The sequence below is a fragment of the Monodelphis domestica genome, chromosome 1 (genome assembly GCF_027887165.1).
Source record: "Monodelphis domestica isolate mMonDom1 chromosome 1, mMonDom1.pri, whole genome shotgun sequence".
NCBI lineage: Eukaryota > Metazoa > Chordata > Mammalia > Didelphimorphia > Didelphidae > Monodelphis > Monodelphis domestica.
In genome coordinates this window covers 28,129,617-28,143,040 of record NC_077227.1, presented here as the reverse complement: position 1 = coordinate 28,143,040, position 13,424 = coordinate 28,129,617, and the positions used below count along the sequence as shown (strand labels likewise).

The following is a 13,424-nucleotide window of genomic DNA, read 5'->3' as shown; positions in this document are numbered from 1 at the left end:
CCTTTGGACTTCTCCTTCAGCCTTCTCCTGTGGACTACTTCTTTGGAGAACTTCAGGTCAGTGAGCTGGGTGAGTAGCTGGCCTGCCTTTCCTGGCTTCTGGAGAGATTGGTTCTAGAGAGGCCTTCCTTTCTTGGTGGAGGCTGCATTGGTGGAACCCTTGCTGAAGACACCACTTTGTGTTCTGGCTGAAAATTATCAAGTCCTTCCAGGGCTGAGCCAGACACCAGAGCAGCACTTAGGGTGGTAGAAGCTAGACATTTCTCTACCCTCTTCTTATATTTTTCTACTTTTACTTTTTCCACCTCTTTGTAAATAAAGCTACTAAAAGCCATTTTGACTTAAGCTATAATATTTTTAAATCAGCAACCACAGTATTACTTTAGAACTTCATGTTATCATAAAACCCTGAATTTTCTATTCTTATATTCCTTAAATATTTTCTAGGTATGTGACCCTGGGAAAGTTACTTAATTTCTATTTGTCTCAGTTTCCTCAACTGTAAAATAAGGACAACAATATCACATATCTCCCAGGGTTGTTGTAAAGATTGGATCAAGTAGAATAAGCATTTTGACTTTCTTAGTACAGTGCTTGGCACATAACAGATGCTATATGAATGGTAATTTTCATTACACTTATTATTATTATTTGTCTCATACCCTAGAAATAGAAAAGACTGCAAAAGGCTTCTTCTCTGCCTTTCTCTATGGGAGCTAAGAGAGTTGGCAAAACTCACATATTGGGCATGTTCCTGACTATAGTATTTGGGGCAGAAAATTGATGATCAGTATTGCTAGCTTTTAAGGATAAACTTGATAGAGATAGTAGAATGGGGAAAACAGAGCACTCAACTTTGAATGAATAAGACTTGTGGTAAAATCCCACTTCTGAGATTATCAACTGTGTAAATTTGGACAGTCATTTAACTTATTTTAGCCTCAGTCTTTTTATCTTTACAATGTACATGTAATAATATTACCAAATTTTCATGATTATTTATGAGGAAGACAAGCTAATCCATAAAAAGTATTTTGCTTAGCATATATTATTATTAATTTTTAGGGTTTAATTATTTTAATTTAATTAATTATTATTCATTTTAGTAGAGAAGAAGGTATTTAGCCTATATAATTAAATATTGCTCAGGTGCTTGACTCAGCCAGGACTTGTTGAACATCCACTGGAATTAAAATCTCTCCAGAGGCTAGTAAAGGAGAGCCAGCTATCCACTCACCCAAGTTCCCTCCAAAAGGCAGATCAAGACAATGACTCGAGTTGAAGGTGACTCCTGAGTCCAATTTTCTTCCTTAAGCTGACTTCCTTCTTGAATTTCAACTCTTCTTTGAAGCTGATTTCCTTTTTGCCTCAGAAATTCAGTGGTTTCTTGTCTCCTCCCCTCTTCAGGGGGGTCAATCACAGCTTCTGAATTTTTATCATTGCCCAGGGGGCAGTGTCTGTGGGATTCACACCTCTCATACTTTGAAGATGTCAACTCTTATCAATGGCTTCTGAAGGTCAATTTTTCATCAAAAGGTTCACAGCTAAGGGTGTGAACCCTTCAAGTCTCACACTCTGGAGAGGTGAATACCCATCAAAAGAGTCCACAAACACCTGGGTGAATGAGGTGTGAACTCACCAAGTGGCTTGTGAGTTCCTCCACCTAGCCTAAGCTAGGGTACTTTAAATTATTGACAACCAAAATTTTAACTCCAATTAGGCAAAGAGAATAAAGGATTCCCTTTTTACAAGTGTAAATTCAGAATAGGCAAAGACCAAGAATTTCCTTTAACACAGGCCCATTCTATTGTTTTATAGTTGAGAAAACAGGGTCCAAGAAATTTGTGACTTGTTCAGGATTACCTAGTAAATGGCAAAATCTAGATTTGAAACCAGGTCTTCTAACTTAAATTCCAATGTTTTTTTTTTCCATTGAACTACCATATTTGCTATTTCACTAATTGAAGTGTCTTCTAAAATAGAAAATATTGAAGAGATTGAATTATTTAATTTTGGTGGTTTGTAGCCCTGCTACCTGACATGGGACATATATGCTCAATTACCTCAAAAACAGGAACTAACAAAAACAGGAACTAATCAATAATCCAAATGACTTCTTGAAAATCTGTTACCATATCGATACATTGGTGGGGGCATTCCACAATTTTTATTCTTTGTGTAATCATATTAAGAAAACCACCTAAAAGAATGCAATTATATCCTGTGGATACTCTTTCTCTAAGGGAAAAGTTCAGGTATCTTCCATTGGAAATATCTTCTATATTGTTGTGTGTCCTTTATTTTCTAAGAGGGTTCAATAGCATCACAAAATAATGTCTTAAATTATGCATGCAATGGATTTAACTGAGGCAGAGTTTTACAAAGTCATCATCCTCACTCTTTTTCAGAATAATTGGTCTTGTGGTAGGACAAAATTCAGGATGATTGTTGATGGCCCAGGATGAAGTGAATGAACTTGGCCATCTTCAATGTCTGACTAAACTCTAAACGTTGCACATTTCCTACTTCTGCTCTCTTTGTGGCCATTGGAACAAAGCATTTTCACTCTCCCACTCCACCAGGGGAAGTTCTCATGTGCTTGGGATAGACATCTCCCTAATTCACTGACAAGTTTGTGGTCTACTGGTTACCTTACCCTCAACCTGGTTTATCCCATCATTTAGTTAATGTTTTATCAGGGTATGGCCCCTGTGCATGCCACAGCTCCATGAAGCCATGGGTGAGAGTTAAGTGCCAAGTGGATTACAAAGAAAGATGACCAGTCCTGAAAAAGTTTGAGCAAGCCCTTCCACCGAAGGTGCGTCATCCTTGAGCATTCTTTCCCCTTACTGATATTGTGCCTTTGGTCCTATTGGCAGATGGTGAAAACTTTGTTTCTTATACCTGATCTTGGCTTTCCGCAGCTGTAGAAGAGTGATGATTTCTGACCTAGTCAAGCAGACAGGGACTTACTCATAGGACCAACTCTTCTATGTTGGTAGTCCAAGTGGAGTCAAGTGTTGTGCATGCTGGGTCCCGTATGTACGATGTGGCCTGCCAGCTTCCCCTCTAAGTCTGCTTTCCTTCAATGCCTTCCTATGGCAGGATTCACCCAGGGAAGTTTTTAGATGGTTGCTCTCTTCTTTCTAGAAACTTGAAAACATTTGCTGTTTACAAGGTTGTAAGCATATGTGGGTGAAAGGTAATATTTTGTCCAGTTTTATTTTGTCAGAGCCAATATAGTTGCAATAATGTTGTTTTTTTCTTTTCCTGATCTGTAAAAAACAAAATGAAACAAACCAAACAAACAAAATCCCCAAAGTTACCCTTGTGATATTCAATGGGAGGAAGCTGAAGACCAAAGGGTAATTTCAGCTTTGTGCTATCTCTTTCATTCTTGTATTGACACTTCCTTATAATAGCAGAGGTATCCAGGTCAAAGCATTCAATCTTCAAAAGAGGAAACTCTCATATGAGTCTATACTTTGGTGGGGTAAAGAAATAAAAATGTTTTCATTGACTGCCTTCTGGGAGTTTTTATTTCTTTAGGTGTGTGTGTGTGTGTGTGTGTGTGTGTGTGTGTGTGTGTGTTTGTCTATGTGTGTTAAACAACTGAGTCTGCAGGACTAGAGCTGAGGGAAAATTAGTCTGGAAATTAAAAGTCTTGGAATTTTCTTCCATTTGACGATGATCAGAGTTAGGTTAGAGCATCCAGGGTTAGAACAAGAATAATGGAGGTGGTTAGAACTTTGCTTCAGGGAGCCAAACTTGAAACAGCATCCTTTATTTTTCTTTAATGGCCACAACCCAAGTATATCCTCCCTACCCAGCTCCATCCTCAGCAATAATGTCTTGTTTACAGTAATCACTTCACACCCTATCCATCCAAACTCTCCTCCTTGCTCTACCTTCCTAGCAGCAGTTAGTCCAAACTCATGGCAGTAAGGCATACATTTTTGGCACTTCCTTTCTCCTATCCTTTTAACCTCATATACCCCTATACCTCCTAACCATCTTGTCCAAGGTAAAAAAAAAAACATAACTTCTTTTCTATTCAGCACTACTCCCAAACAAGAAAGAAAACATTTAGGTCAAAGACTTGATAGTTGAATTTTCAAGAACATTAGGCAATAACTAACCTTGCATTATCTCATTTGATCCTCAGAGCCATCTAGGGTAAGTATGATGGGTGTGGTTATTCCCATATTACAGAATAGGAAAGTGAACATTGAATAAAAAGAATTTGCTTAATTTCATACAGTTGGTTAGGTTTCCAACCCAGGTCTTTTATGTGTTCTTATCACTATAACTTCCTGCCTTTGAGGCCTAGATGTTAAGCATTGCTCACTAGGACTTCAACAACAATAAAAATAACAATAATAATGTAGCAATATTCCTTTGTTTAAAAATATTTTATTTTTCCTAATTACCTGGAAAAGCATTTTTTTAAATTTTGAGTTCCAAATAATTCTCTCCCTCCTCCCTGAGATGGTAAGCAATCTGATATATATTTTACATATTTGATCGTGTAAAAAAAACATTTGTGGAAGAAAACTTCAACAATGCCAACAGTACAAATCCAATGAAGGAAAAAGGGTGAAACAATCTGTTTTGGTCTGTATTAACACTCCATCAGTTCTTTCTCTGCAGACAGATGACATTTTTCATCATGAGCCTCTGGGATTGCCTTGAATCACTGTATTGCTGCGAATCACTAGGTCATTCACAGTTGTCCATAAATAAATATATTCCTGTTAACAAGTATAATATTCTTCTGATTCTGCTCACCTAACCATGTATCCATTCTTGTAAGTCTTTCCAGGTTTTGCTAATATCATCCTCTCTTAATTTCTTATAACACAATAGTTTTCTATTACAATCATATGCCAAAAATTGTTCAGGCATTTCCCAGTTGATAGATATCTCCTCACTTTCCAATTCTTTTGTGTTCCCATATTATTGTTGGTATGCATCTTTCCTTTTGGAAGATGAGTAATGACATCACAGTGTGATGTCTTGAATTGCGCATGAATTTGATTTAAATCTGACAGAGTTGCACAAAGTTATTAGCTCATGCTTTCTTCCAGTCATCAAAGTCAAATGTTAGGACAAATGTCAGGATAATTGGTGATGGCCCTGGAGGATGTAGTGGATGACCTTGATATCTTCTGGTATGTCTTGGCATATCTGATTAAGCTCTAAAAGCTCCATAGCACCTATTTCATCTGCCATCAAAGAATTGGAATAAGTTGTTTTCATCTAACTCTTTTGGGGGGGAAATTTTCAAATGCTTTGGGTAGATACCCCCCTACCTACTGACAGGTTTGAGGTTTTGTGAATTTTAAAAGTCTCCATCTTGGTCTAGCACCCAAAAATTGTGCACACCCACACTACACGGGCATGTGCTAGTCAATGACAAATCAGAAATAACTAACTGCCCACCTGGGCTGTCCTAAGCCAAGCTAGAGCCAACCATTGGATTTTGTGAGACACAGGAAGTGAGGTAGGGAACAGCCTCTAGAATTCGCTCACTTCCTGTGGGGAGAGGGAGACGCCAGTTGGTGTTAGGAAGAGTTGGTGTTAGGAGCTTGGAGAGGGAGGACGCCCGCAGACAGCTTTCCTTCAGATTGGTCACGTGAGTTAAGGACTGACTCTTTCCACCTGGGCCTTTGGGCCTAAAACTCCCTCTGCCTTGGTCAGAGGTTGAGTAGCCCCTTTCCCTTTTCTCTTCTCTCCTTCTCTCCCTCTCCTTTCCCTACTCCCAGTGTGATTAAACCTCCATAAACTTCATTCTGACTTGAGTGTTTCATTTTTAGGAATTTCATAAGTAAATTCCTTGGCGGCCATTGTTTAATATTACATAAATCCTGTAGCCACATTCTTAACCATTACAATATACAAACCTCTCCCATCTCCCCTAAATTTCCACCATTACAGTTTGTTGGTTGCTATCAACCTGGTTCAGCCTGTTTTCCAAGATGATTTTATTCGAGATGTGACTGTTATAAACGCTACAGCTTGTGGAGCCACAGGTTAGATACCACATAATGTAAGGTTCCAAGATGAAGTCAAATGAATATAAAATTCTTGGTCACCTAAGACCAAAAAAAATTCTTTTTAGATCATTAAATACATTCCAACTTTTCACATGTCCATTTTCCCCCCAAAACTTTCCTAATTCCATGCCTTCCCTCTAATCTCTCATTTTTAAACTAAAAAGAAATAAAAGATCCAGGGACTGATTCTACTTGAAATTATAATCTGGTATGTTATAATGGATATGTCCTCTCTCTATGGTTAATTTTAAGTGGCCATTGAGGTCCTATCTAATTCTCAAATTCCAAAGTTCTGTAATAATAAAAACATTGATTTTTCTTTTATTATAATTTTCCATATTATATTTTGGTACAATTTTTTCAGTATTAATTTTCTGATATTTTTCGATCTATGTTATATCTTCCTCTTACCTATCTCTTTTCCCCCAAAATGTGGATAATATGATATATTTTATAAATATATTAGATAATACATATTATTATATTTCCCTGTTCATCATGATGTGAAAGCAGGCAAATATTGCTTCCAGTAGAGAAATATTATGGAGAAAATTTTTAAAAATGGTACATTTCAATTTGCAATCACATTCCATCTGTTCTTTTTGTGACAGTGGATACCTTTGCTTTTATTTGTCACTGTGTATGTGTATTTTGTTGTTGTTGTTGTTGTTTGTGATGAGTCTCTTGGAATTGTTCTAGATCCTTGCACCATTGATAATAGTTGACATTAACAATTGATCATCATACATTATTGTTGTTACTTTATGTAACATTCTCCTGGTTCTGCTTACTTCATGTTGCATCACTTCATATAAGTCTTTATAGATTTTTTGGATGATCATCTTGTTTGGCATTTCGTAGGGTACAATTATATTCCTTTGCAAGTATACACCACAATTTGTTTAGTCATTCCCAAACTTATGGACACCCATTCAGTTTTGGCAGTTCTTGGCCAATATAAAAAGACCTGCTATATACAGGTAGGTTCTTTCCCTCTATCTTTAATCTCATTGACCAAGAAGTAGCATTGTTATGTCAAAGAAGATGACTAATTTTATGGCCATTTATACATGGTTCCATAGTTCTCTCCAGAATGACTATTATCAATTTGCAACTCCTCCAACAGGGCAGTTGTGTCTCAAATTTTCCATATTCCCTCCAATATTTATAATTTTCCTTTTTTATGTTATGTTAGCCAGGCTGATGGGTGTGAGATTATACCTCAGAATTGCTTTAATTTGCATTTCTCTTAATTAATAATAATTGTGTGGAGAAACACTGAATTTTCATGTGGGAGTGATATTGTCCTTAGCCATGTCTCAAAAATATTACTGTCCAATGTCTTTTGTACCTCAAATTAATAGCAGGAAGGGATTCATGCTTAAATAATTTGTCCTTTATTGTTCATCCCTAACGTAAAGAAAATTGTACCTTTGCTATTCTGTTGATATTGTCAAGTTGATTTTGATCTTTTTGATGTTGATGTGGTTGTTGATGTTGATGTAATTAATGCTTATATTTATGCTGATATTGTTGCTGTTGCTATTGATTTTGTTGTTGTTGATGCTGATGCTGATGTTGACTTTGTTTTTGCTGATGTTGTTGCTGTTGATGTGATGCTGATGTTGATGTTTGTTCCTGTTGCTATTGTTGTTGCTGATATTGATATTGATGCTGGTGTTGTTGTTGTTGATGATCTAGTGCTAATATCTAGGTTGACTCTGATTTCCAAAATTTGTGATTAAAAAAAGACATCATTGGTCTACCTCATTACTATTAGACCTTTTAGCACCATAATGGGTAGATTCAGAAAATAGGAAGATTCACAGATTGATAAGGGGGAATAAGATGGAAAATACAGCATAGACTCAAGACAAAAATATATCATATAAATCAAATATGGAAGATGATATTATTCCTAACCTTTCATTTTATCAGTAAGAAAACAACAATAATAACAAAAACCAATGCCGTAAGACATGAAGTACATTTTCATGTTTCTCTTGAATTTTGTATTTGGACTTCAAATTTTCCATTTATTTCTGGTCTTCACTTTAGGAATGCTTGGAAATCTTCTATTTTGTTAAATACCTATATTTTTCTCTGAAATGTAGTCAGTTTTGATGAGTAGGTGATTCTTGGTTGTAGACTCAATTCTCTAGCCTTCCTGAATATCATATTCAAAGGCCTGCAGTCCTTTAGTGTGGAAGCTGCTTAATCCTATATAATCCTGACTTTTGCTCTGTGATATTGGAATTATTTTTTATGACTGGTTGTGATATTTTTCCTTGCTTTGGAAGCTGTTGAATTTGTCTATTACATTCCTGGGGGATGTCTTTCGAGAATTGAATGTAGGGAATGATCTATGGACTTTTTCAATGTATTTTTTGTGTTTTGTTCAAGAATGTCAGGGCAGTTTTCTTGTATAATTTCTTGTAATATGATATCAAGACCACTATTTTTTTTCAGGTTTTAAGGTAGACCAATAATTCTCAAATTGTCTCTCCTAGATCTGTTTTCTAGGTCATTTTTCTTTTCAGTGAGATATTTTGTGTTGCTTTCTAATCTGTTATTATTTTGACTTTGATTTATTAATTCTTGCTGTCTAGTGAGATCATTAGCTTGTACTTGCCCAATTCTAGTCTTTAAAGATGGGTTTTCAGCTATGATCTTTTGATTTTCCATTTTGATTTTGACTATCCTGCTTTTCATGGCTTCTAGCAGGTCAATCCTAGTCTCCAATTTTGCTAATTACTTCTTTGATTTCTTTGCCTCTTTGTCCAAGTGGGAAATTTTGCCTTTTAAGCTCTCATTTTATTTTTGAATTACTTTCGTTTCTTTTCCCCATGTTTCTTCTTATTTCTTTCTTTCTTTCTTACTTGGGTCTTGAACTCCTTTTTGAATTTCTTGAGAGCCTGTGATCTATTTCACTTTTTTTGAAAGTTTGGATATTATTTGCTTGCTTGTCATTCTCCACTGTTACTTCTGTATTTGGATCTTTTTTTTTTTTTCATAGAAAGTATTCAAGGTCAAAGGCCTTTTCTGCTTTAGCATATTTCTTTTGGTACTTGTGGATTGTGGTTCCTGCATGTTAGTGGTTATTTCTGTGTTAGTTTTTGTCTCTGTATTATCTTCTCTTCCAAGCCAGAAGTCTGAGTGAGGAGGGCAGGCAGTTCTTTGTGTAGTGAACTATAAAGCATTTTGCCCTGAGGCTATTTTTTCTAGTCTCCATCACTTCTGTTGTGACCAGTCCACTTCTGCCCTATCTCTGTGCCCAAGGTCCATGCTCTTCAGCCTTGGGTCCCAAGTTTCACTACCAAAGCCTTGCACTGCCCTCAGGGGTAAGTCTTTGGTGCCCTCAGCCAGCCCCCAAGAGTTTAGAAATTTCCCTGACCCCAACACTGACTCTGGTGAGGTAGTTGGTGTGGGGAAGAGGTGATCATCTTACACTTTGGTAGATATAACTTTACCTCCTTATAGTGTGGAAATGCCCAACCACTGCCTAACTTCAAGGCTGCACCCTGTGGCAGAGCATCTGCACTCATCTGATTTTGATTTTTGTCCTATTGAGAAGCTTTGTAGTGATCAGTTTTGAGGAGAGTCCTACAGTTCCTGCTACTCTGTGGCCATCTTAGCTCTGCATCCTCCCTATTTACTTTGAATTCAATTAAGCAATTTTTTATAGTGTACCTTATATGTACAGAACACTGGGTTACCAAAGGTAAAAGTTAAGCACTCCCTATTCGTATGAGGCTTACATTCATATGACATATATGTTGCTTATCAAACATGCTATAAACATATCAAATTAACTATTTCTGAGTTAATATAGAAAATGCACAATTTAAAATAACTTTGTAGTTTGTGAACTATATTATCTCTAGAGGAAGAGAGCCAAACAATCAGTGTGAATAAAAATGATATGTATCTTATTTGCATAATTCATAGGAGGAAAAACTACCCTTAAAAATCTGTTTTGAAGCCATTATAGTTGGATCTGCAGTTAGTCCTCAAAATATTCTAGTTGTTTTAAAATATGTGAAGGGTTGTCATGTATAAATAAAGAGATATTGGACATATTTAAACTGGAACCTAAAGGACAATAAAACAGGAAGTATAGAGTTGAAAGAAGGCAATTAGTGTAAATGTTAGGGAATAAGTTTCTGAGTCATGGTGCTAGCCTAGCCAATGTATGTAGAAGGTGCCTCATGTAACTTGTATTTTGGATCTTATTGGCCCAAATGGAATGGCTTGCCTCATGAGAGAGTCAACGTACCCGTATGGAATTTTTCAAGGAAAGCATAGAAAAACCACTTTTGGTGGATGATAATTAGGGGAAATGCTTTAAATTCCAGTTTGGAATTGATGGATACTTAGTTCCTTTCCAACACTAAGGTCTTGTGGAATAGAAATTCCAGATTTATTGTAATTTTACATTTCATGGCTCCTTCTTTTCTATTAAACTCAATGCAAATAGTCCAGCAGTAGTCTATGGACTTAAAAAATTTTGACAACTTTATTATAATAGAATTGTTTTTTTAAAATATTGTGTATTTTTCATGCATTTTAAAAATAACAAGCTGAGAAGTTTGGGGAGGAATGAGGCTGCATGAAGTTTGAGGACATACTGTCAGCAGAATATCAGTTTTAGAGAATTAAGAAAATTGGTTAACATTTTGGCTGATGATCTTAGTGTAGAAAAGCAAAATAAGAAATCCCCAAGCCAGCATTCTGAATGCCCAGACACTGTTCCCCTGTCTATTTCCTTAGAAGATAAATTTCAAATTTTATTTAAATAGACAATATGTTCATATTTTTGGTAAGGGATCCAAGGGAGACGCATTCACGTAACATTATTCTGGTACACTTCAGCATTAAGAAACAGGAATGCACACTAGCAAATCACTCACTGAAGAGAAGATGTCAGCTCTGAGCAAAATTGAAATATAATGAGAATAGCTGATGTTCACTCAGTGCTTAAAAGTTATCTTGCATCCAGCATCTCCCTTGATCCTTACCTCTACAGTGCAAGTAGTTGGGATGGATTCATGCCCATTTTTAAAGAAAGCAAACTGAATCATGAAGAAGTTAAGCAGGGCCATTCAGTAGAAAAGAGCAGAGCTGAGATTTAAAACTACTTTTTTTTTTCCTTGCTTCATAACATTCATTTATAACTAGCATTTTTGATACCTAGAGCAAGCCAGCAGGAAACAATCCCTCAAAGGGACTTATTTTAAAGACCAAGTCATTTAGTAAAAGAGATCAGAGAAAACACTATTAGAGCATTACAAAGAAAAAAAAAGCTGCTAATAAAGTTTAGAGGAAAAACTGTTTTCTTAGCTATTTTCTTGGGTATCATCAGCTGAGTATGGAAATAAGAACGAACTATTACCTATCTTCAAATAGCTTCTGAATTCCTAGGGAGAAGACTTGGGGAAAAGGGAGGCATTATGATGAATGGCAAGACTAGGTGACCCAGTGGATAGATGACCAGCTGGAAATTTAAAAAAATCCTATTATTGACTTTAAATATGGCCTCAGCCACTTTCAATAGTTAATGTCACCTTCCCACCCTATTTGCCTTGGTTTTTTCATCCATAAAATGAGATTGAGGAGGAAATGTCAAACGACTGTAAGAACTGAAATGATATTTCTACCCAGATATATATTTTAGAAAGTTTATTGGAAAGGGTAGACAATTATTCCTCTAAGTAACCTAACCATGTGGTCCCTAACCGGCAAATCTCTTCCTTCTTCCCTCTCACTTGCCCTCTCTGTTCCCAAATTCTTCCTTCTTCATTGTCTTCTTGATTCTCCCTTTTCTCAAGCCCAAAGCCTTGACTTTTATCGATGTACAACATGTACAGGGACACAAATGTGGCACATCTGTGTTATGTGAGGAATGTTTGATGGACAGGTCAAGCTACTCAGGAGGGAGAGGGGATGAACTTCCTCGATCCGCCATTCTAGTCCCTTTGCCAAGAAAACCTAGTCATAAAGAGTTAAACATGATTGAAAATGATTGAACAACAATAAAATTGTGATGAATAAATTTTAAAATGGAGGACGATAACTGAATGGACCCTTCAAGGAAAACTAGAGAAATTAAGAGGACACATTAAGGGACAAATACTTTCTAGATCTGTGTAAGTACAATAAAGATTCAGTTCTTTATTCCTAGGGTTTCACTAAAAACAATGTGTTAGCAAACCCCTAGGTGTGAAGTCTAACTAGAACACTGAATATTGAAACAACAATAATATGAAATAGAGCTAGAAAAGTGGGAGATTGCCAGATCATAAAAGACTTTTAATGACACTTAAAATATTACTTAATCTTAATGACTTATTTCTCTCTCTTAATAAGTGTTTTCTTTTTGGGTACCCATTGGGTACAAACTATTACATAAAAGCTTTCTGGACTGCACTATATCAACATAATTTCCTTATTGATGTTATCTGGTAGTTGATAAGTTCGTTTTTTTGTTTGAAAATATGTTTTAATATTTTAAATCTTTTATAATCTTAGTTAAATGATCGCTAACCTTGAAATTGAAAAAAGGTGTAAAAATAAGCATTCAATAGTTATTTAAATCAAAATATCAATGAATAATTTGAAATTATAGTAAAATAATGATCATTTTTAATCCTTGTTTTCTATTGTTCTTACTTTAGTAATTATTAATTCTATGCTTCATCATTTCATTTCTTTTTGTCTTAAATAACTCCCTAAGACACATCCATTAGTTCATGGACCTGATAAAATCTTTGTTGGAAAGAAGATTTTCCTATCCCAAGCATCTACTACATTATTGGAAATCATATTACCCTAAAATACTTAAGTATTATATAAATATGTCTTGCTATAATTATTTTCTTTATTTACAAGAAGGCATATTTTAAGGAATACTAGGTGACCTTTAATTGTTCCTATTTTAAATTTAAGATTCAATTATTGGTATCATTTATATATATATGTATATATATATATTTCATATATATATTTCTTTTTGGTGGTGAGAGGGAAAGAGACAAGGAATACTATATTCTACTTTTATAAACAGGATAGCAGGCTTACAATTAGGAATTAAGCTATATGAAACAGCATGGATAGATTGTAACAAGATTTAAGTTTATAATAAATAGGCTTATAATAAATAATTTTTTCCAGTAGAATGTCAAGGGAAAATATTTAATTTTATCCTTATAGCTTTTGAACTTTCTTTAGTATGTACGCACACAGTGTATGTATAATAATTCTCAATATTCATATCATGTATTAAATGAGATTTATATATATAAAACATTGTGAATCCATAAAGCTCTATTATAAATGGTAGATATTTTCAGTCATGTCTAACTTTAATTGA

General features: G+C 35.4%; 1 protein-coding gene across 4 annotated transcripts in view; it reads left to right on the top strand.

Annotated features, from left to right (window-relative positions):
• The window catches only part of CTNNA3 (catenin alpha 3), a 2,164,949-nt gene that overhangs the window by 1,554,456 nt on the left and 597,069 nt on the right, over window positions 1–13,424 (top strand). The window lies entirely within an intron of this gene.